The sequence below is a fragment of the Microtus pennsylvanicus genome, chromosome 11 (genome assembly GCF_037038515.1).
Source record: "Microtus pennsylvanicus isolate mMicPen1 chromosome 11, mMicPen1.hap1, whole genome shotgun sequence".
NCBI lineage: Eukaryota > Metazoa > Chordata > Mammalia > Rodentia > Cricetidae > Microtus > Microtus pennsylvanicus.
In genome coordinates, this window is record NC_134589.1 from 46,193,461 (window position 1) to 46,214,297 (window position 20,837).

Sequence of the window (20,837 nt, forward strand, 5' to 3'; positions counted from 1 at the left end):
GCACGCTCCCCCTGCACGCTCCCCCTGCACGCTCCCCCAGGAGTAGACGCACGCTGAACACCCACTACGGGCAACATGTGCTTATCAGACTTGCTTCTCAATTCTCCCAGAGGCCTCCGGGCCAACTCACTCTTTACTCTTTTCCAGTTCAAAACTCTTTGCCCTTCACTGAAGGTTTGGGGTAAGTGGTGGGACCTGGATTTGAACCTGAGTCTGTTGGACTGAGCCAGTTGGAGTTTGCACCATCCGGGCCCTGATTCATCCGTGTGTCTACTCCAGAGCCACTGGTACCCTCCTTCTTCTCACACCCACTGTCAACTTAGCCTTAAAAATTATATGGGTCTCTTCCTCCACCTCTTGTACCTGTTGGCCAGAAGCCAAGTGCCTCCCACTTGGTCCCAAGGGCCTGTTAACCACCTGGCAGATGGGAAATGAAGACCCTGCTCCCATCCATCTAGATCAAATCCCACTGATCCCAGTCCCTTCTGGGGCCACGGCTCCATCAGAGGACAATTAATGACTGTGTCTGATTACGGGACACTTATGCACGGAGCAGCATAAACCTGGTTTTCGCTCCCAGCTTAAAAGCCCAGATTAATCGCCCTGGGCTGGTTCTGTCACACACAGGGATATATTTTCTTCTTGGAATTTACAAGTAGTTCCATCTGAGAAATAAACAACCAGAGATAAAAATTACATTGTCACAGCGCCCGTGTGATAGATGTAGGAAGCCAGGCGGTGTCGTGGTCGCTGAGGAGGCGCTCCGCCACCAGAACGCACCAAATGAGACCAGGAGGAGCCCCAGGTAAGGAGAATGAGATGCTGGTGGGATCCTGGCTGCACAGGAGGCCAGGAGTCTCTGCAATTTACATTTCGCCGCTGTAAATCATAGAGTTCCCAGGCCAGGCCCCTGCAGTCAGGGTGAGAGAGGAGGTGATTGGCAGGAGACCTCCTCAGGCTGTGCTGCCCCTCAGGCTGAGGGACTCCAGGCCTGACAGGATAATAGGATATCCCCAACTGAGGAGCAGGCAGGAGGTCCCTTGACTAGAAACTTGACAACTTTGTCTGTGCACAAAGAAACCAACCACCCCTTCTTGTCTCCACCATTACTAGGTAATGGGAACCGGGCCCACCTAGGAAGAAAAAGTCACCTAGATGGCCACAGTGAGACCGTGTGTGATAATAAGCAACATTTATTGGACATTTACTAAGTGCTCGTTGCGATGTGTACTCAAAGGGATCATTTTGTATCAATCCCCATGACAACATTACACACGAGCACTCGGGGCTGCAGATATGGCTCAGTGGTTGATGTGCAAGCATAAGGGTCTGAGTTCGAATCCCCAGCACCCACACAGAAAACCTGATGTGGCTCCATGTGCCACATCACAGGGGTGGAGACAGGTGGATCCTGAGAGCTCACAGGCCGGCCAGCCTCACTGAAATATGAAACTTCTGTTCAGGGAGAGACCCTGTCTCAAGGCAATATGGGCAGAGGAATATGACAGAGCATGAGCATATATACACATAAACACCACACACACACACACACACACACATAAACACCACACACACACACACACACACATAAACACCACACACACACACACACACACACACATAAACACCACACACACACACACACACACATACACACACACATACACACATACATACACACACACATACACACACACATACACACACACATAAACACCACACACACACACACACACACACACACATAAACACCACACACACACACACACACACATAAACACCACACACACACACACACACATAAACACCACACACACACACACACATACACACACATACACACACACATACACACACACACACACATACACACACATACACACACACATACACACACACATACACACACACACACATACACACACACATACACACACACATACACACACACACACACACACATACACACACACACACAAACATACACACACACACACAAACATACCACACATCGCACACACATGCACCCCCCCACAAATACCACTATCACCCACTTTTTGTTGCTTCACTTTATATTTCCTTATGGGGAGCATGCCAAAGCTCTCAGGCAGAGGTCAGAGAACAACTTTCAGGAGCTGGTTCTCTCCTACCACGCGGCTCCAGGGATCGAACTTGCGTCCTCGGGTTTGACAGCAAGCTCCCTTACCCACTAAGCTGTCTCATTTTTATTTTTTTAAGACAGGGTGTCATGCAGCACAGGCTGGCTTTAAACTTGGATTGTAGTTGAGGATGACCTTGAATTCCTGGTCCTCAAATTTTGGGATTACAGGTTTATGCCACCACACCCAGTTATGAATTTACAGATAAGAAGACAACTGTCCGGATGGAGGTCCGTGGGCAGGTCTGGAAAGGGCTGCTCCAAAGATACATCCACGCCCAAATCCCCGGAATCTATGAATGAGACATTATTCAGGAAAAGGGTCTATGCAGATATAATTAAGTTAGGGACCTTGATAAAAGATTATCCTGGATTACCCAGATGGGTCCTAAATTTAATGGCAAACGTCCCTGTTAAAGACAAAGAAGAACCACATGAAGGAGACTGGACTGATGCAGCCTCAGAAAATGTGAACAGTCACCGGCGCTGGAAAAGGCTAGAACAGATTGTCCCCAGCACCTCCAGAGGGGGCACAGCCCTGAAGACATCTTGATTTCACATTCTGGCCTCCAGAGCTGTGAAAGAATAAATCTCTGTGGTTTTAAACCACTGAGTTTGTGGTAATTTACAGCAGCCGTGGGAAAACTACTAGAATCCCACAGCTGACAAATGGCATCACCAGGCTCTGGCAGGCTGACCCTAGACTCAGGCTCTGCTGGACAAAGCTGGCCTCCATCCTGCCACCACTGTGACCTTGAGGAAGTCACTTCGCCTCAGCTTTCTAGCGTTAGGCAAAGTCAGTGTTGTGTCTGAGGGGCTGCCACGCGAGAAGAGAGCCGTGCTGGGTGACAGGGAGTGGAAAAGTAAGGTTGAGAAAACCTTTAATCCCAGCACTCAGGAGACAGAGGTAGATGGATCTCTGTGAGTTTGAGACCAAGCCTGGTCCACAAAGTGAGTTCCAGGACAGCCAGGGCTACAGAGAAACCCTGTCTTGAAAAACTACCCCCCCCCCAAGAAAAAAAAGAAAAGAAAAGAAAAAAAGGAAGGAAGAAAGGAAGGAAGGAAAGAAAGAAGGAAGAAAAAAGGAAAAGGAAAAGCTGGGTGGTGGTGGCACAGCCTTTAATCCCAGCACTCAAGAGGCAGAAGCAGAGGCGCTATGGAAGTCCCTGAAGAGTGGGTTTGCAGCTGTAATGCTTCCACACTCCCAGGCCTCAGAGGCTGGTGCAGGGTCCAGCAGGAGCCAGTGACTTCAGGCTCACAACTCTGACTCAGGAGAGGCTCTTCCTGGGAGAATTCAGAACAGCAAACTGGGACAGTGACAGACAGCTTCCTGAGAAGATCTTGAGTTCCTGGCCAGCCTAGGATATATCTTGTGTTGTCATGTGTATAGTGTTTTGTTTTGAGACAGAATCTCACTGTGTAGCCCTGGCCTGCCTGGAGCTCATTTTATGCGTAGACCAGGCTGGCCTTGAACTCTCAAAGATCTATCTGCCTCTGCTTCCCAAGTGCTAGGGATTAAAGGTGTGAGCCACCATTGCTGGGCAGAGCCTAGGCCCTCAAGAATGGTGGTGGCACACACCTTTAATCCCAGCACTCAGAGGCAGAGGCAGGCAGATCTCTGTGATTTCGAGACCAGCCTGGTCTACAGAGTTCCAGGACAGGCTCCAAAGCTTCACAGAGAAGCCCTGCCTGGAAAAACCAAAACAAACAACAACAACAAAAACCCAACAACAAATGCCCTTAACTACAGAGCCATCTCTCCACCCCCGAAACTGTATAATTTTCAAGGTCAGACAGTGTGGGCACTCAGAATGCAGATGTGCGTTTCCAGACTTGCACACATGGGTTCTTTCCGTGTAAAATCCCCCCAGATGTGAGAATGCAGATGTATGTCCAGGCGTGCACACGTGTATTCTTTCCGTGTCGAATCCCCCCAGCATCTCTGACCAGAGGTAATTAAGACCTAATTCAGGCCGCTCCACAATGCTTCATCATCTCCCTTAAGGCAGCGGGCTTGCTCAACAATAAAGTTTCGGCACCAGAGTGTACCTGGCACCCTGCTGCTGTCATTAAATATTTGCTGAATGAGTGGAAGTGGGACGCTGTCATCATATAACTGGGGTTCTGACCTAGTCTGGAGGGTTCAGGGCCACCTCAAGGCAGAAAATTACCTAGCGGGGAGACAAAGACCAAGGCAGCCTTCCAGACACCATCCCCTTCACGTTGGGGACCCTGGGCAGGGAGACCAACCCATGTGCAAAGCAGGAAGCCAGGAGGGAATGTGGTGTGAAGTGAGTCTGGAGGTCAGGGTTAAGAGCACTTGCTCCTACAGTTATGTGGCACTTGAATGCCTGGTTCCCAGTTGGTAGACCTGCCTGGTGGAAGCTTAGGAGGTAGGACCAGCTTTGAGGTTTCAAAAGTCTGCCGCTATACCGTGATTCCCAGTTCAAGCTCTGCTTCTTGCTTGTGGTTAGGGACAGGTGCCCTCACGTCTGCTCCAGCCACTGTGCCTGCTGTGATGAACTTTTTGTTGTTCTTGAGACAGGGTCTTACCATGTAGCCTCGGCTGGCCTGAAGTTTGCTATGTAGACCAGGCTGGGCCAGAACTCGAGAGTATTTGCCCCCAAAAAACAAAATCAAAAACACTTCTCACTGCATAGAAGTCTTTGGGTCTGGTTAATTTTGGCTTATGAATTTTTTTATTTTTTTAGATTTTTGAGACAGGGTTTCTGGTGTAAACAGCCCTGGATCTCCTGGAACTTGCTTTGTAGACCAGGCTAGCCTCAAACAGAGATTCGCCTGTTCCTGATCCCTGCTCCCGCTCCCTGTGCTGTGATTAAAGGTGTTGAGGCCACAGTCAGGAGGAGCAGGGGTGTGTCAGTGGGTAAAGGCACTCGCTGCCAAGCCTCACGCCTGAGTTTCAGCCCCAGGACCTAATGGCAGAAGGACAAAACTGACTCCCACACGCTGTCTTCTGAACTCTGCAGGGGTGCCATGGTGTGTGTGCCCATGTGTACACACACCAAACACACAATGCTAAAGAAAAGAAACATAAGGGGTGGGGGGAGGGTGGATTCTAAGAGCCCAGAGAAGCCACTGAAAGACTAAGACATCAGAGTGCTCCGGGCAGACCATCTTTCTTAACACCACAACTGTGGCGGGGAGACTGGAGACGGGGGAAGGAGTCCAAACACCAATCATGAGTGGACTGCCATGCTGCAAGCAGGGGCCGCAGCCACGGTTGGGGGACGGGCACGGAAGGGGGTGGATTCGGACGCCAATGGTGGACGGTGACCACGACAGAGATGAGTCAGTCGGCGCTCCACAGGCACCAGATCCCTTCCCGCCCTAGATTTGGACACTTCTATTAATGTGGTCAAAATTATAGATGCTTTTTTGAGAGGAAGACATATCAAACTTTCTGACTCACTCTGCTTGCGAGCAAATGCTTCCTCATCATAATAACCCTTACTGGGACAAGAAGTCTCTTCGGCGAGTCGAGTGAGCAGGCAGGAAGAGACCAGAGCCCAAGCCAAGTGGATGCCTCAAAGATTCCAGAAAGGAGTGAGGCAGCATTGCATACCAGCTAAGACCAGAGAACCCTGGAATGGGTTCATTTTAAAAAGGACAGGGTGGTCATGGGCCATGAATGCTCCTTCCTCCAGGCTAACTATTTTCTGCCCCCCACTCTTTTCTCTTCCTTCCTTCCTTCCTTCCTTCCTTCCTTCCTTCCTTCCTTCCTCCCTCCCTCCCTCCCTGCTTTCCTCCCTCCTTTCCTTGCTTCCTTCCTTTTTGAGATAAGGTCTCACTATGTAGCCCTAGTTGACCTGGAACTCATAGACATCAACTTACATCTGCCTCCTAAATGCTGGGATTAAAGTCACACACCACCATGCCCAGTTGTTTTTTATTGTTATTATTTAGATTCACCTTTCATGTATGTGTTTGACCTGCATGTATGTCTGCTCATGAAGTGCATGCCTGCTGTACTCAGAGGTCAGATGAGGGAGTCAGTTGCCCTGGAACTGATGCTATAGATAGATGGCTATGAGTCACCATGTGGTTATGGGAACTGACCCTAGGTCCCTCTATAAGAACAGCAAGTGCCAGCGGTGGTGGTGCACACCTTTAATCCCATCACTTGCTGGGAGATGGAGGCAGGCAGATCTCTGTGAGTTCAGCCTGATCTATATACAGTGTGTTTCGCGACAGCCAGGGCTATGTAGAAAGCTTCTGTCTCAAAATAAATAAAAATGTATTAATTTATAAAAATAAAAGTGTTCAGCCAGGTGATGGTGGTGCATGCATTTAATCCCAGTACTTGGGAGGCAGAGGTAGGTGGATCTCTGTGAATTTGAGGCCAACCTGGTTTACAAGAGCTAGTTCCAGAACAGGCTCCAAAGCTACAGAGAAACCCTGTCTCGAAAAACAAACAAACAAAAAACAAAACAAAAAAAGTGTTCTTAATCACTGAGCCATCTCTCCACTGTTGTCGTCCCCCCACCTTGAAGATGTGGTCATAGGAATGGCTGCATATACATGCATCATGTGTGTACCTGGTACCCTTAGAGGCCAGAAGGCAGCATAAGATCCCCAGAGCTGGAGTTATAGGTGGTTATGAGCTGCCATGTGAGTGCTGGGAACTGATCCTGGGTCCTGGGCAACTGCTCTTACCCCAAGAGACCCTACTCGCCACTCCCTTCTCAAAGCCCAGGCTTCTCTGAAACTGTAGTCTGGCTTTGAACTCATGACAGTTCTCCTGCCTCAGCCTTCCAACAACATGTAAGTCACTGCTGTATTTAGTCTCGAATTCTGCGTGTCTGTTTACAAGTTCTTGTGATAAAAATCAAACCATCTAATGTTCAGAACCAAAGGAAGGAGAGAAAGGAAGAGGAAGAATCAGGGATAGACATTACGGCTCGCTCTGTAGGCCAGGCTAGCCGCAGACTCTGCTGTCTCCCTGCCACACGACCTCCCCAGTGCTGGGGTTACAGTGTCTGCCTCTTCACCTGGCTTCAGATCCTCTTCTGAGCCACAGTGCTTCCAAAGCTGGGTCCTTCGATCTGTCACACTGCCACTCTGTCCTGCTTGCCCGTGCGGCTGCTCTGAGCTGTGTCTCCAGGAGACATGCTGTGCCCTGAGACCCCATTCCCCTTCCCTGTACAGACAGCTCCCTCCTTGTGGCATGAGCCACACTGGAGTAAGGGGCCAGACTGCATCTGGGAAGAAAGCTCCTCTGTAAGTTCCGAGAGCTCCAAAATGTGGGCTTTGGATGCCTGACCTTGGCCAATTAGTCCCTTGCTCAGTGTACCCAACCGAGTCACAGATTCAATTGGCTCTGCAAACATTTATGGAACATCCTTGTGCCAGCCGATTTCTGTCTGCTCTGGGAGTGCAATGAAGCTCGTCTCTGCAGATTGGAGTTATTTGTGTTTCAGGGCAAAAAAGGTAGGTTTTAAGTACCTGTTAGGGGTAGTACTGGATGCCTCCGGGAGGGGAGGGCCTAGGCTAAGGCAGAGGGAGAGAAACCGGGAAATGGCCTGAAAGTCAGGCTAGCACAACCTGGCTGGAGAGAGGGATGAGAAAGTGGACAGATAAAGCCTGGAGACTTTTTTCCCTTTAAATCCCCCACTACTTTCTTTTTAATAGAAAAAAAATAATGCATTCACATAGTAAAAAAAATTTTTTTTTTGGACACAAAGGGTATAGAGTGAAAAGAAGCTCCCCTTTCCTCTCTCGGACCTCCAGTCCCCAGGATCTTTCTTCAGAGGCATCCCACTGCTAACAGCTCCTTTTGTGCCTTTCCAGAAAACGTCTATCACATACAAGCAAATCTTTCTTTTTTAAAATCCAAATGTTATCACAGTGTATTAGCACCGCTTCTTCACTCAGCAATACATCTTGGCACGCAGCCCACAGCAGTGCAGAACCACCCATTCCCTGGATCGCAGAATCCCAACGCTCACGGCTCACGGTGCTGTGTTTCTTACCAGTCCCCCCCCCCCCCCCCACCGCCCGCCAGTGGGCGTTTAGGCGGTTGCCAGGTGTTGATACTATGAGCATGTTCCTCACACTTTCCTATTCGAATCTCTGCTCGCTGGTGCGAGGGTGAGGACCCGCTGTATCTGAGAGGGCTCCAGCTGTGATCGGAGCTGAGAAAATCCTCTTGGAGCTGCCTCTCCCTGACAAGTCCCCGACCCCTAGGGTCCTTGCATACCCAGTTCCCTCCTGGCATGTGACATCCCAGCAAAGGAAGAGTGTCAGTTTCTGGATTTAGAGAGACAACTTGTGGACTGGGGACCCTGCTAGGGCTAACAGTCCAGCATCCTCAAGTTGTGGGCTAAGAGCAAGGAGAGAGATCAAAGTTTAATGAGGCAATCAATGCCTGGCTTATCACACATGCTCCATCAGCACAGGCTTCATCTGGTACTATTATTGCCATTATGATCCAGAGAGAGCCCTGCCTTGCCAGGGGCTGAGAGAGCTCCCAGGGCTGGTCTGTACATCCAGTTGCTTCAAAGCCCCGAACTGGGAGCCTGCTCAGCTCTTGGAACTGGACAAGAGCTGAGACAGGCAGTTCCCACTTATCACAGCTTGGCATCTGGAACTCCTAGGCCTTTGCCAGTACCTAATAAACACCATACTTCATTCTTTGCCATTGTCACCCACACCTCCCCCGAAGCCTGCTGATGGTGGCTACTGCTTGCTGCACACAGTCAGCATTTCCCTCCTTGGGACCTGCTTTCACTTCCCTTACATGAATGAAGCCTGATGACGTCACTGTGACATAATGAAACCACAGTTGCGTGTTGAAGGTTGGGATGAATAGGGTAAACATACAAAAATTACACATAAGGAAATTAAATTGGGTATGGCAGTATAATCCTGGCACTAAGGAGACAGAGGGTTTGAGGCCAGTTTGGGTTACATAACAAGACTGTCTCCATGAATCAATGAATGAATAAATGAATTGTCTTCATTTTGGGAGCCAATCAGACCTGGGTTCACATCCTGGGCCTGGAAAAACTCTATGACCTTGGGAAGTCATTTCCTTCCTTTAAGTCTTAATTTTTTCACCTGTTAAGTGGGCTAAGAGCTTGTTCTAATAGGGTTACAGTGGGGAGTAAGAAAGACAATGAATTATTTAAGAATTTTTTAATAGATGGGCCTTACTCCAAAAATGACCTCAGTCAGCTGCCATAATGTATGTAAAGAGCCTGGCACATAGCAGTGGCTCAATAAGGCCTCACTTTCCTTCCGCTGCCCTCCTGTCAGAGCGGTCACTGAGAACCAAGTCCCTGTTCAAAGGGACGGAGCTTCTGTGGGAGAAAACAAGGCCCAACTCTTTAGGGGTCCCTTACATTTTGAGTCCAGGCAGTTTTTAAAACCCCAACAATACAAGCAGCCCACATTCTGAAATCCTCATTTCCTATATTCACAACATAGCGTCAAATTACTTTTGGCCTTTTCAAAAAAAAAAAAATCAAACCCACCCTCAAAGGTCAAGGATTTGACAGTCGATCCTGTAAGAAGAAAAGGATACAAAATCTGGAGTCAACTCCGCTGAGGTGAAAGAAAAACATATACATGCATGTACATGTACATTCACACACACGTACATATACACGTACATGAAAACATACACACACAGATTCACACACAGACTCTGTCTCATACATACACAAATAATACACACATACACAGACTCATACACATATGCACACATACATAGCAGCTGGTCATGGTGCACACCTTTAATCTCAGCATTTGGGAGGCAGAGGCAAGTGAATCTCTGAGTCTGAGGCCAGCCTGGTCTACAGAACAAGTTCTAGAACTGCCAGGGCTAGAGAGAGAAACTCTGTCTCAAAACAAAGGAAAACAAAGCACAAGGAAGCACACATACACATACACAGGAAGACACACACACACTCCCACCCACCTCCACACTCCTTTAAGCCCGCCCATTCCTTGAGACGTTTACATTGGACCCTCCCTATGGGCAAGGATACCTCAGCATCCCTCAGTCTATGACCTGGGTCTAGTCCCCAGGCTCTGGCATAGCAGCAGAGGGAGCTGGGACTGAGTACTGTGGGCTCCAGCAGAATTTGCAGGTAGTAGGCACAGGCAGGATGCCCAGAGGAAAGTGATAGCCTGAGTTGGAAGGTGGAGTCCTCGTTTTATGGTAATGAGAAAAGGGTTTGGGGGGTTGAAGCAGAGATAGGATACCTCAGGAGTAGAGTGGGGGTCATTAAGAAGAGAATTGATGTCTTGTCTGGCTGGCCTCAGTTCCCACAGTGTAAGTGATCCTCCTGCCTCAGCCTCCCAAATAGACAAAAACCAGTTTTGTAAGAATGTAATAACACTACCCGAAACTCTCTGGCAGAGGTCACCGGGCCATTCAGGGGGCAAATAGCTTAAACACCTGTGGCTTGACCTCAGAACACCCAGGGGCCCATTCTACCTTCCTGGCCATCTTGGTAGTTTGTCCCTTCAACTCCCATCTGGAGTTCCTGACCCTACCTAACCTCCCAGAAGACTGAGGACAATGAGGTCAACAAAGAGACACCGAGCTCCAGAGTCATCTGGGCTGGATTCAAACTCCAGCTCCTAGACAGGGTGTACACACCTGGAATCCTAGTCCTTGGGAGGTAGAGGTAGGAGGATTAGGAGTTCAAGGTCAGCCCACGGAGGCAAGCCTGAGCTACAAGAGATCCTGCCTAAAAACAAAACAAAGGAACACAAACAAATCCCAGCTCAGGGACCTTGTGTAGTGATATTTCATTTGTATTTTAATAAATAAAGCTTGCCTGGAGATCAGAGAGTAAAACAGCCCCACTGGTCAGCCTTACAGACCTGGCGGTGGTAGCACACACCTTTAATCCCAGTGGTCACACTAGTTTGCCATAGAAACCGGGTGGTATTGGAGCACGCTTTTAATTCCAGCCCTAGAGAGGAATATAAAATGGGAGAAAACAGTTCTCAGACAGTCATTCTGAGACTCCTGAAGGCAGAGTCACCATTTTAGATTGAGGTAGAGGTAAGAGCCAGTGGCTGGCTGTTTTGCTTTTCTGACCTTCAGGTTGAACCCAAATTTCTGTCTCTGGGTTTTTATTAATTGTGCTAACCTTGGGCCATGCAAGGAGATTCTATGCATCTGGTCATATCACATTGGCATCCAGGGAGTAGAGACAGAGATGAATGCTGGTTGGTGCTCCCATCTTTTCCCATCTTCACTAGGACCCTAGCTCATTCTGGGGGGATCTTCCCTTTAACCCCATAGTTATGTCTCCCCAGTGGTTCCAGATATAGTCAATATAGAGAGATTTCTAAATGGTCTTCATAATAAAAACCCCAAGTTAGATGTAGGGGTATAAAGGCTAAAAGATGAGAGAAACAGAGCAGCCAGCCCCTAGTTCTTACCTCTACTGAATCCCCAGACCAAATGGGCAATTCTGTCTCTAGGAATCCTGAGACTGCATGCCCTGAGCTCCTGTCTCCCTCTGCCTTATTATTCCTCTCTCTGCCCTGCTATATCCCTTCCTGTCTCCATCTCCATAGTGCTTAGATTAAAGGCAATGTGACTCCCAGATCCTGGGATTAAAGGTGTGAGCCACCAGCACCTGACTCTGATTCTCTCTTAGACTGACTCGGTCTTGTGAAGCCCAGGGTGGCCTTGAACTCACAGAGATCTACCTGTCTCTGCCTCCCAGGTACTGGGATTAACAGTGTGTGCCACCACTGCCTGGCCTCTATGGCTAACTGCTGGCTAGCTTCACACTCTGGTCACCAGGCAAGCTTTATTTGTTAAAGCACAAAGTGTCGCCACGAATCAGCTTGACAATGAAGATGAACCATGATGAAAGAAATGACGTAGGTCCCCCAAAGATGGCTCAGCACCCAAAAGCACTTGCTGCACAAGCCTGACAAACTGAGTTCGATCCCTGGATCCCAGTAAGAGTGAAAGAGGAGAACCATCCAAAAAGTTACCCTCTCGCCTCTACATGTGCCACATGGCAGACACCTCACCCCTATCGTGCACATGTACAATAATGAAATTAGATAGATAGATAGATAGATAGATAGATAGATGATAGATAGATAGATAGATGATAGATAGATAGATAGATAGATGATAGATAGATAGATAGATGATAGATAGATAGATGATAGATAGATAGATAGATAGATAGATAGATAGATAGATGACAATAGACAGGCAGACAGACAGATAGCAGCCAGCATTCCCAAGACTGCTCTTCTGTTTTTGTGACGTGACTCTTCTGTTTTTGAAGAGAGCCTGGAACCCCACTCCGAGCTTACAGGGATGGAGAGAGCCCCTGATGGCCCAGAGCAGCTGAGTTCTCATTTCAAAAGCAGCAGACAAAAAGTGCATGACCAACAGGGAGAACCTAGAATTGGCTCTTGGGGACAGGAACTTTGACCTATCCTCACTCTCTCTCCTGAAGCTCACGTGGGTGAGGGGCTCTGAGAGCTGGAGGTCCCACCTGTGGGAAGGCATTAAAGCACAATGGTACTCCCAGTCCCTGGCACTGAAGAACCCCTCTGTACACCATCGCCCCTCTCCGAAGGCTCGCTGTTAGATCTACAGACAGTTCAAGACAAGTCCTCATCCTTCTGCTAATTGGTTCACATCGATTGACCTTACAAGTGGGTCTAATGTGTACCTGGCGAGAGTCGGCCTGCATGCCAGGCAACCCATGAATTTAGCTAGCTACTGCTCAAGCAACTGAACGAGGCACATTAACCCGACATTTTCAGGACGTCTTCTGATAGGCTACACAGCTGCATCTCCATCACTGGACAGAACATCTGCAGGCCAACGGTCCTGTTTGAAGGTCTAGGTCCTATGAGGCAGTAGAGATAACAGTAGGATAGATTCCTTGAGGCGCCAGAGGCAGTGCTCAGCCAGTGCCGAGAGCCTCCAGGCTGCACTGACTCTGGCAGCCACAGGAAGAGGGGCTGAGTTCCAGAGCCGGCAGAGGAGCAGACAGGCAATTTCTCCAGCACTCCTGTGACCTGGCTCCCACTTGCCTTTTGCCTCACATACCTCCCAGCTGTTTCCCAGGAAAACTGGGGTCTGCCTCATCCAACCCCGTTTAGAGGCTGGTGGTCTCTGCCTCTAAACGGGGAGCTGATGTTTAGTCATTGTTGCCCGTCTCTGAGATGGAAATCCGTTAAAGACACCAGAACACACTGGGAAATCTTGCCAGAGTATAGGGAACAGCGGTTCTCCCCGGTGTCCCCTTGGGGGAAGACTGGCAGTAGGCCAGGAATGCCTCTCTGCCCCCAGGGGCACTGCCAGCCACCCCCAGCTTTTCTGGTTCTGTTAATAAGCCTTAGCTGAGACCCCAGCCCCTCCTTGGGCTTGATCCTTGCTGCTCTGCCTTATCAGCAGGGCCTTTCACAAGCACTTAAATTCATGAGAGAAGGGGAAAAGTGAAATCAGATAGAAATGCAGGTCTGTTTGCTGTTTTCTCCAATGAAATGGTTCTGAGTAAACAGCAGACGCCTTTGATGAAATCCCAGCAGGCTTAAACAATAAAGCTGGTTACAAACCCAATCTGGCGGAGATATCAGATCTGAAATTGTTTCAAAAAACATGTCAACATTTTCTAATGCTTCTGGAAAGGGGAAAAAATGCTTCCTGGGCTGCCCAACATAGGATTCGGGTCAGGGAGACAGGACAGTGGCCGTGGCAGTCGTGGTCCTTGCTCAGACCCCCCCATGGACTGTGCACCAAGAGCAAGCTGGTTTTGGCTGGGCCCTTCCAGAGGCAGGCATCAACCTTCCTGAGGCTACCACTAAACCATCCCCCACCAACTTGTGCCCTCCCCTCCCCTCCCCTTCCCTTCCTTTCCCTTCCCTTCCCTTCAGCCTTCCTTTCTCCACTCTTCTGCCAGTGGAAGCTTTTAAACAGGTAAATCAGACCATGCCATTCCTTTGCTTAAAATCTCTGCCATCACACAGCACTCAGAATGAGATCCAAGCTCCTCCCTCAGCTGATCCGGAGACGGCCACTGCCTCTTTCTCCCTCCCCTGCTACATTCAACCTCCCAGGCCCTTCTTCCCAATCCTGAAGCAGGCTGATCTCTTTTCTGCCTCTGGGCCTTTGCACTCGCTACAAAATTTGTCGGAGATGACTTCACCCCAACCCGCTGTCACCCTGACCACCTCAGCTAATGCTCCTTCCCCAGCCAAGCACAGTATCGCATTACATTTTATTTATTTATTTATTTACACTAAATGCAACCACTAGCTGAAATCATCTTTTGGGTTTAGTTTTCCAGCATCTCCTTCAGAATGCAATCTGTCTGCGACTTGTGTGTTACCAGGCAGGCAGCTGGTGGCCCAGCGCACAGTAGGTGTTCTGTGATTACTATGTAAATGGGGCTGCGAGGACCTGTCAGTGCAGTGCTGCTAGACACCAGGAAACCCACGGGGCTTTGCCTCTCTCTAGGGGTCTCCCTGCCGGCCCCTGCCTCACCCATTGCCCCAGGCATTAATGTCCATTAGGCCTTAAAGATCTGGTCTGGTTTTAGGGCAGAAGCTCAGGTATCAGCCAGGGATGGGACTTCCTACTGCCTTTACTGACCCCACAACTTGCTCACACTTGGCCTCTTAGCAAGGGTACGCCAATGGGGGACTCACTCCCGGACCTTCTTGGAAAAGGGGGGATGCGGGTGGGTGCGTCGAGTAGGCTCCCGGATCTGGTGCTCAGGGTGGACAGCGATGCCACCCCCACCCCGCCCCAGGCCGCGATCGATCCCTGCCGTTCCCGGCCTCATTACCGCGGAGAGGGGCCGGGGCTGGCAGAGGAGCCAGACGGCTACGGAGGGGGCGGGGAGTCCTCCTTGGCTCCCTGGCCCGGATTAAATATTTACTATGTTTTGTTTGGCCTTTGGGGGAGGGACGGAGAGGGCTGTCGCATCGATCTGGAGCTGCCGGGCGGGCCAAGGGGCGAGGGCAATGCCAGGCCCGGTGGCCCAAAGCGACGCTCCCGAAGTGGCACCCCTAACACACACACACACACACACACACACACACACACACACACACACACGTCACCAGCAACGCTCACAGAGCTGGGTTGTGGCACTGCTTAATCGCAGGGAGCCGCAGCAGGCGCTAGCTAGAATCCGGAGTCCCATCCTGGTCCCTGGTCCCTGCGTCTGCTGGCTCGGGACGCAAGATACCTCACAAGCAGGCTCTCCCAGGATCCTAACAACAACGGACGGTGTTCTCCTCCCCTTTTTACAGTTGCGGGCTAGGCACATGCTGGGAACTAGGACCTGCTTCTAAACCTCCAGGGATCTGGTCACCAAGGTCTCTCTGGCACTTTCCTACTCGGAGGAGCACGACAAGTTCGCCCTGGTGCACTCTGCCCCACTAGGCCGGGTTTGCAGCAGAGAAATGGAAAGGGGAGTGTTCTTGTTCCCACAGGGCTCTGTGAGTGCTCTAAAAACACCTGCTGGGTGTGTACTCAGATGGATCCCAGGGGCCCTTCACACACACACACACACACACACACACACACACACACACACACACACCCCTCTCCTCGCTCTCTCTCCCATGCCAAGTCCTAGGCATCTAGTTAACACTTGGCACAGGAAAGACACAGCTCAAGCCTCATGGTGTGCAGTCGAGCAGCCTGACAGTTCCCCTTCCTGACACCATGGACAACAGCTTGCTGGGCGGATAGATGGTCACCCCACAAGGCAGCGGGCACCATATTAGGCACACTCTTGCCCAACCTTGACTTCATCTGCACACATGCCCACACGTATGCATGCTAAGGAGTGGCTGCACAATCTTATGACGTGTATCCACTTATATCCTCATGCCTGGTGTAGTGGTTTATTCATGCTTCCAGTCCTAATACTCAGGAGGCAGAGGAAGAATTGGGAGTTCTAATCCAGTCCTTGCCTCTAAACCAAAAGCCAAGAAAACCAGTTCATAATCAGAACTTCCCCATCCCCATCCCATGTCTTTAGGCACATATGGCAGCACTCGACATTCACACACAAAAAGCCTCAACCACCTCCTTCCCTGCAATGGTATACACACACACACACACACACACACACACACACACACACACACACCTCTGTCTCCCATCCTTCATATACTTGTGCACACCTACACACCTATGCGCTGACATGCCTATCCCTACCATATCCTTATACAGTGTCTACAAAACACACACACACACACACACACACACACACACACACACACACACACGCACGCGTGCGCACACTGACTGCGGGCGGCTGGGGAAGAGCTGCAGCCTCCAGCCCTGCTCCTATTTAAAGAGAAGCATTGCTGGAAAAGGAACAAAAGCAAAGCCAGCTATAAATAGCCACCTCCCTCCTGCTTTTCCTGCCCTCAGGCCGAGCCTTGCCTTCTCTCTCCTGCCTGGGGCCCAGAGTAGCCAGGGCAGGCCTGGGGGGTGGGCAGCAGGGCCCCGGAGGCCATTTGGCCAACCACTGAGCACTGGAGCAGACCAGGGTCTTTGGGCCTCAGTGAGTGCAGGGCCACAGCTCCAGGCCACCTGCAGCCTGCCCAGGGTGCCTATGCCCAGCACAGAGGGAGGAGAGGCCGCCTGGGCCATGGCTGCTGCATCAGCAGAACTGCAAGCTGCCAGCTGCGGGCGGGAGGGAGACAGGAGCCAAGCAGCAGCCACTGCTGCCCTGGTGCCACCTTCCTGGTCAGGCCCAGGCCTTTCTTGATTGGGCTTCTGTCAGCCTCCTGAAAGCTACAGCCAGGGATGCTGGGTTTTCATCAGAAAGTGGCATGGGACTGGGTGTAGTAGTGCATGCCTGTAATCTCAGTACTAGACAGGCTGAGGCAGGAGAATGGTCATGAGTCACAGGGTGTGGGGTGTATTTGTACCTATAATTTCAGCAATTGGGGTTTCTAGCAAATGCATGGTGGCTCACAACCATCATAACCCCAGTTCCAGGGGGATCTGAGGCCATATTCTGACCTGCACAGGCACCAGGCACACACATGGTGCACATGCATGCATGCAGGCAAAACACTCATACATATGAAATAAATCCAGTGTTTGGGACGTGAGACCGAGTGAAGGCGAGGAGTTCAAGGCCAGCGTTGGGGGAGAAAAAAAGTAGAAAAAAAAATTACACAGGGCACAAGGTGTGGTGGTTCAGCCTTCAAGCCCAGCACACCACAGAAGGCAGACACATATGGATCTCTCTAAGTTCAAGGCCAGCCTGGTCTGTTCTGTGAGTTCCAGGCCTCTTAGGGCTGCATAGTAAGACCTTGTATGAAATATAATAATAATACTAGGCCAGGAGGATGAGGAGATAGGCTTCCACTTGTCTTAGTCAGGGCCCTAAATACACCTCTGGCCTCAACCTCCTTTTGGAGGGCTGTTAGGAATGAAGCTGAAGCAAAGCAAAATGGTGGTGCCTGGCAGGGCCTTGGGAGCTCTGGTGAGTGGGGTGGGAGCTGACAGACTGCCCTCGAAAGCTGAAAAGATTCCGTTAAGACAATAATAGTTATTTCATTTACTCTGCATTTACCATGTGCCAGACACTGGGCTGTCTTCTCCTTGTTTGATCCGCTGTGAGGTTGGTTCTGTTTATTTTTCCAAGTCACAGATAAGGACACAGAATTGGAGGCTTATTCTAAGGACCCACAGATTTCCAAATGCTGAACCAGGGTGCAAAGCAGAGCAGCAGCAGAGGCCAAGCAGTCTCCTTAGGTTGCGCTAAGATGGGGGGGGGGCTGGCTCTCAGGCTAGCCCTCAGTCCCCAGTGGAAACCTGGGCTGCACTGGGCAGCTACTCCCAGGTTAGTACAGGCTAGGTGGGTTACAGGGAGGAAGACTACAGGGGTCCTTCCCCACTGAGCTGCTCCACCAAAATCTGCTGTCTCAATGCACAACCCCCTCTCGCCCCAGTCCCTGGCTTCCTAAGGGGCCTCTCCATGCCAGCCTGGGGGAGGGGAGGAGAGCACGCAGGCAGACCTACTTTCAAGGCTTTAATCCTTTTTGCTTAAAGGATTTTTTTTTTTTTTTTTTTTTTTGCTTGGGGAAGACTTGGTCTGATCAGAGGAGAAACGCAGGGAGCTGACAAGCTCCGGAGGATGGGGGGTAGAGAGGAGAAAGAAATACATATTTATTACCCTCAATTATTAAAAAACAGATAGTACCAGATCTTAGGTCCTGGTAGACACCACAGCAGCATTTGTTCAAGGACTATTTTCTTGCCTGCTTTCTCTTTTTGGTTAATTCTGTTGAGATGGTAATGCGGTTAGCTTATTAGTAAAAACACCCAGCCAGTTAGTTCCCAGTGGGACAGATAGGTTGGCCGGCCGGCAGTGAGTGAGGCCCACAGGGCCAGTGGCCAGGAAGGGTCCACATGCCTGGTATAGGGAAGGCACAGATCTCAACTCAGCAGAGAGAGGGGATGGCACAGGAGGGGGTCTGTGCCCTCATTTTGGACTCTATGGCCATTTCTGTCCCCAGGGCTCTCTGGGACAAACCCTCTGTGCTCAGCAGCCTTCCCACAGGATGGCTCTTCTTTTCAAAGGGGACAGCAAGAGACAAGTCAATGGATCCCAGCTTCCTTTGCTGGGGAGGTGATAGCTCTCCACCTGAGCTGCCGAGAGGTCACAAGGGGCACAGTGGGCTCCCAGGACACACTTGTCCCCGCCAGAAATGTATCTACCTGCTGAGAAGGCAGGGACACGAGCTCACACAAAGATGACCCCGGCTCCCCACGCCTCCTGTAAGGGACCTGAAACACACCATTGCCTGCCTGGAGGCTGGCAGACTCTGGCCTCTTTGTTGTAGATTCTGTAGCAAGGTGGATCCAGGGCGCGGCAGGCCCTGGAACAAAGAACAAGAAGATGGCTGGAGAGGGACGAGCAGAGGACACACAGTGGGCCTCTGCCGGAAGGGCTGTTGGATTCAGAGGTGACAGAGAACAGCAGCAGGGTTGTAGGGTGCCCTGCTCTTCATTAGGGAGACACTTTGTACCCACTTGGTCACCAATCCCAAATCCCCGGCAGACAGGTGCCATTTGCCCCATGGTTGTTTCACTTTGAGACTGTCCTGTAGCCTTGGTTGGCCTTGAACTCGTTCTGTAGCCAAACCTGGCTTTGCAAACCTGGTCCTCTGCCTCCACATCACACCTTCTGAGTACTGAGTCCCTGCGAATTAAAAGCATTTGGTCAAGGTTAGGTCACTGGTAAGTGGCCAAGCCCAGACCTGATTCTGTCTGATTCCACTGCCCTTTCGCCTGTCTGCTTAGCCAGATCTGCAGAGGATCCGCTTCAGGGGAGGAAGCCTCGCAGGCCAGTCACAAGGCCCAGGGGAACCATGCAGGAAGTTATGTCCATTTTGCACCACAAGACCAAGGCTTAAGGTTGAGGCTGGGTTTGCTTTTCTGATCATGGGCCTGTTTTCCGAGAGTAGAGGCCATTGGGAAGTCAGGGCTGACAAGGGCAGCAGTTTGTAGATAAGGCTCCCCACCTTTCGGTTCCCCAGCCGATAAACAGTTAAAGGATGCTTTCCACTACTTCTCCCCATCCCTGAAAGACAGGGCAAAGAGTTCAGCTCAGAATGAAAAAACTCATTCCCAAACAGGTACATCCTCCATCCTAGGATGCCAGCCCTGAGACTCCAGTCTTGGCTACTCTCAAGTCTCTCGTTTAGCGGCTCTGCATGGCAGGCCACTAAACTTCAAAGGACAGTCAGGGGAGGGTAGAAGGAAGACAACACAGAAATTCTTCAGGGAAGGAAGTTACTCACGTGGATGGCAATGCTCACTGAGTGCCTGTTCTGAGTCAGGTCACAACAAAGTGCCCCAAGTTTTGTATGAGATGTTGCCTTTAATCTTTCCAACTCCACAAAGTAGGTACTATTACAACCCCATTTCATAAATGGAGAAATTCAAGTTCAAGAATGAGCCAGGTGGTAGTGGCGCACACCTTTAGTCCTAGCATTTGGGAGGCAGAGGCAGAGGCAGAGACAGATGGATCTCGGTGAGTTCAAGACCAGCTTCCATAATCCCAGCACTCGGGAGGCAGAGGCAGGCGAATCTCTGTGAGTTCGAGACCAGCCTGGTCTACAAGAGCTAGTTCCAGGACAGGCTCCAAAACCACAGAGAAACCCTGTCTCGAAAAACCAAAAAAAAAAGACCAGCTTCCAGGACAGGCTCCAAAGCTACACTGAGAAACCCTGTCTCAAAAAACAAAGAGAGAGAGAGAGACAGAGAGAATTAAGGTAACATCTGGGTGGTGGTGGGGTACATCTTTAATCCCAGCACTCTGGAGGCAGAGAGAGGTGTATCTCTAAGTTCCAGGACAGCCAGAGCTACAAAGAGAAACTCAGTCTGGAAAAAAATCCAAAAACAAGCAAAAGATTTATTTAATCTTGTTTTATGTGTGTGAGTCTTGATTGTGGGTATATATGTGCACCGTGTGAATACCCAGTGTTCACAGAGGCCATGAAAGGATATTCCCCTAAAATTGGAGTTACAGGCAGTTGTGAGCTGTCATGTGGGTGCTGGGGACCAAACCCAGATTCTCTGGAAGACAAGCCAATGCTTTTAACCACTGAGCTATCTCTCCAGCTCTAGAGCGACAATTTCCAATGCTGTGTGACTTTGGGAAAGTTATAATTCTCT

The 20,837-nt window shown here is 50.2% G+C and overlaps 1 protein-coding gene across 3 annotated transcripts in view; it reads right to left on the reverse strand.

Annotated features, from left to right (window-relative positions):
* Positions 1–20,837, reverse strand: part of Rtn4rl1 (reticulon 4 receptor like 1) — a 76,185-nt gene that overhangs the window by 40,486 nt on the left and 14,862 nt on the right. Inside the window, exon 1 of one of the 3 annotated variants that reach the window (XM_075991663.1) lies at positions 14,836–14,929. The exons of the other annotated variants lie outside the window; for them this stretch is intronic. The gene's annotated coding sequence lies outside the window, so the exon portion shown is untranslated. Of the gene's footprint in view, positions 1–14,835; positions 14,930–20,837 lie in introns of those variants that run through there. 3 annotated transcript variants of the gene reach the window in all.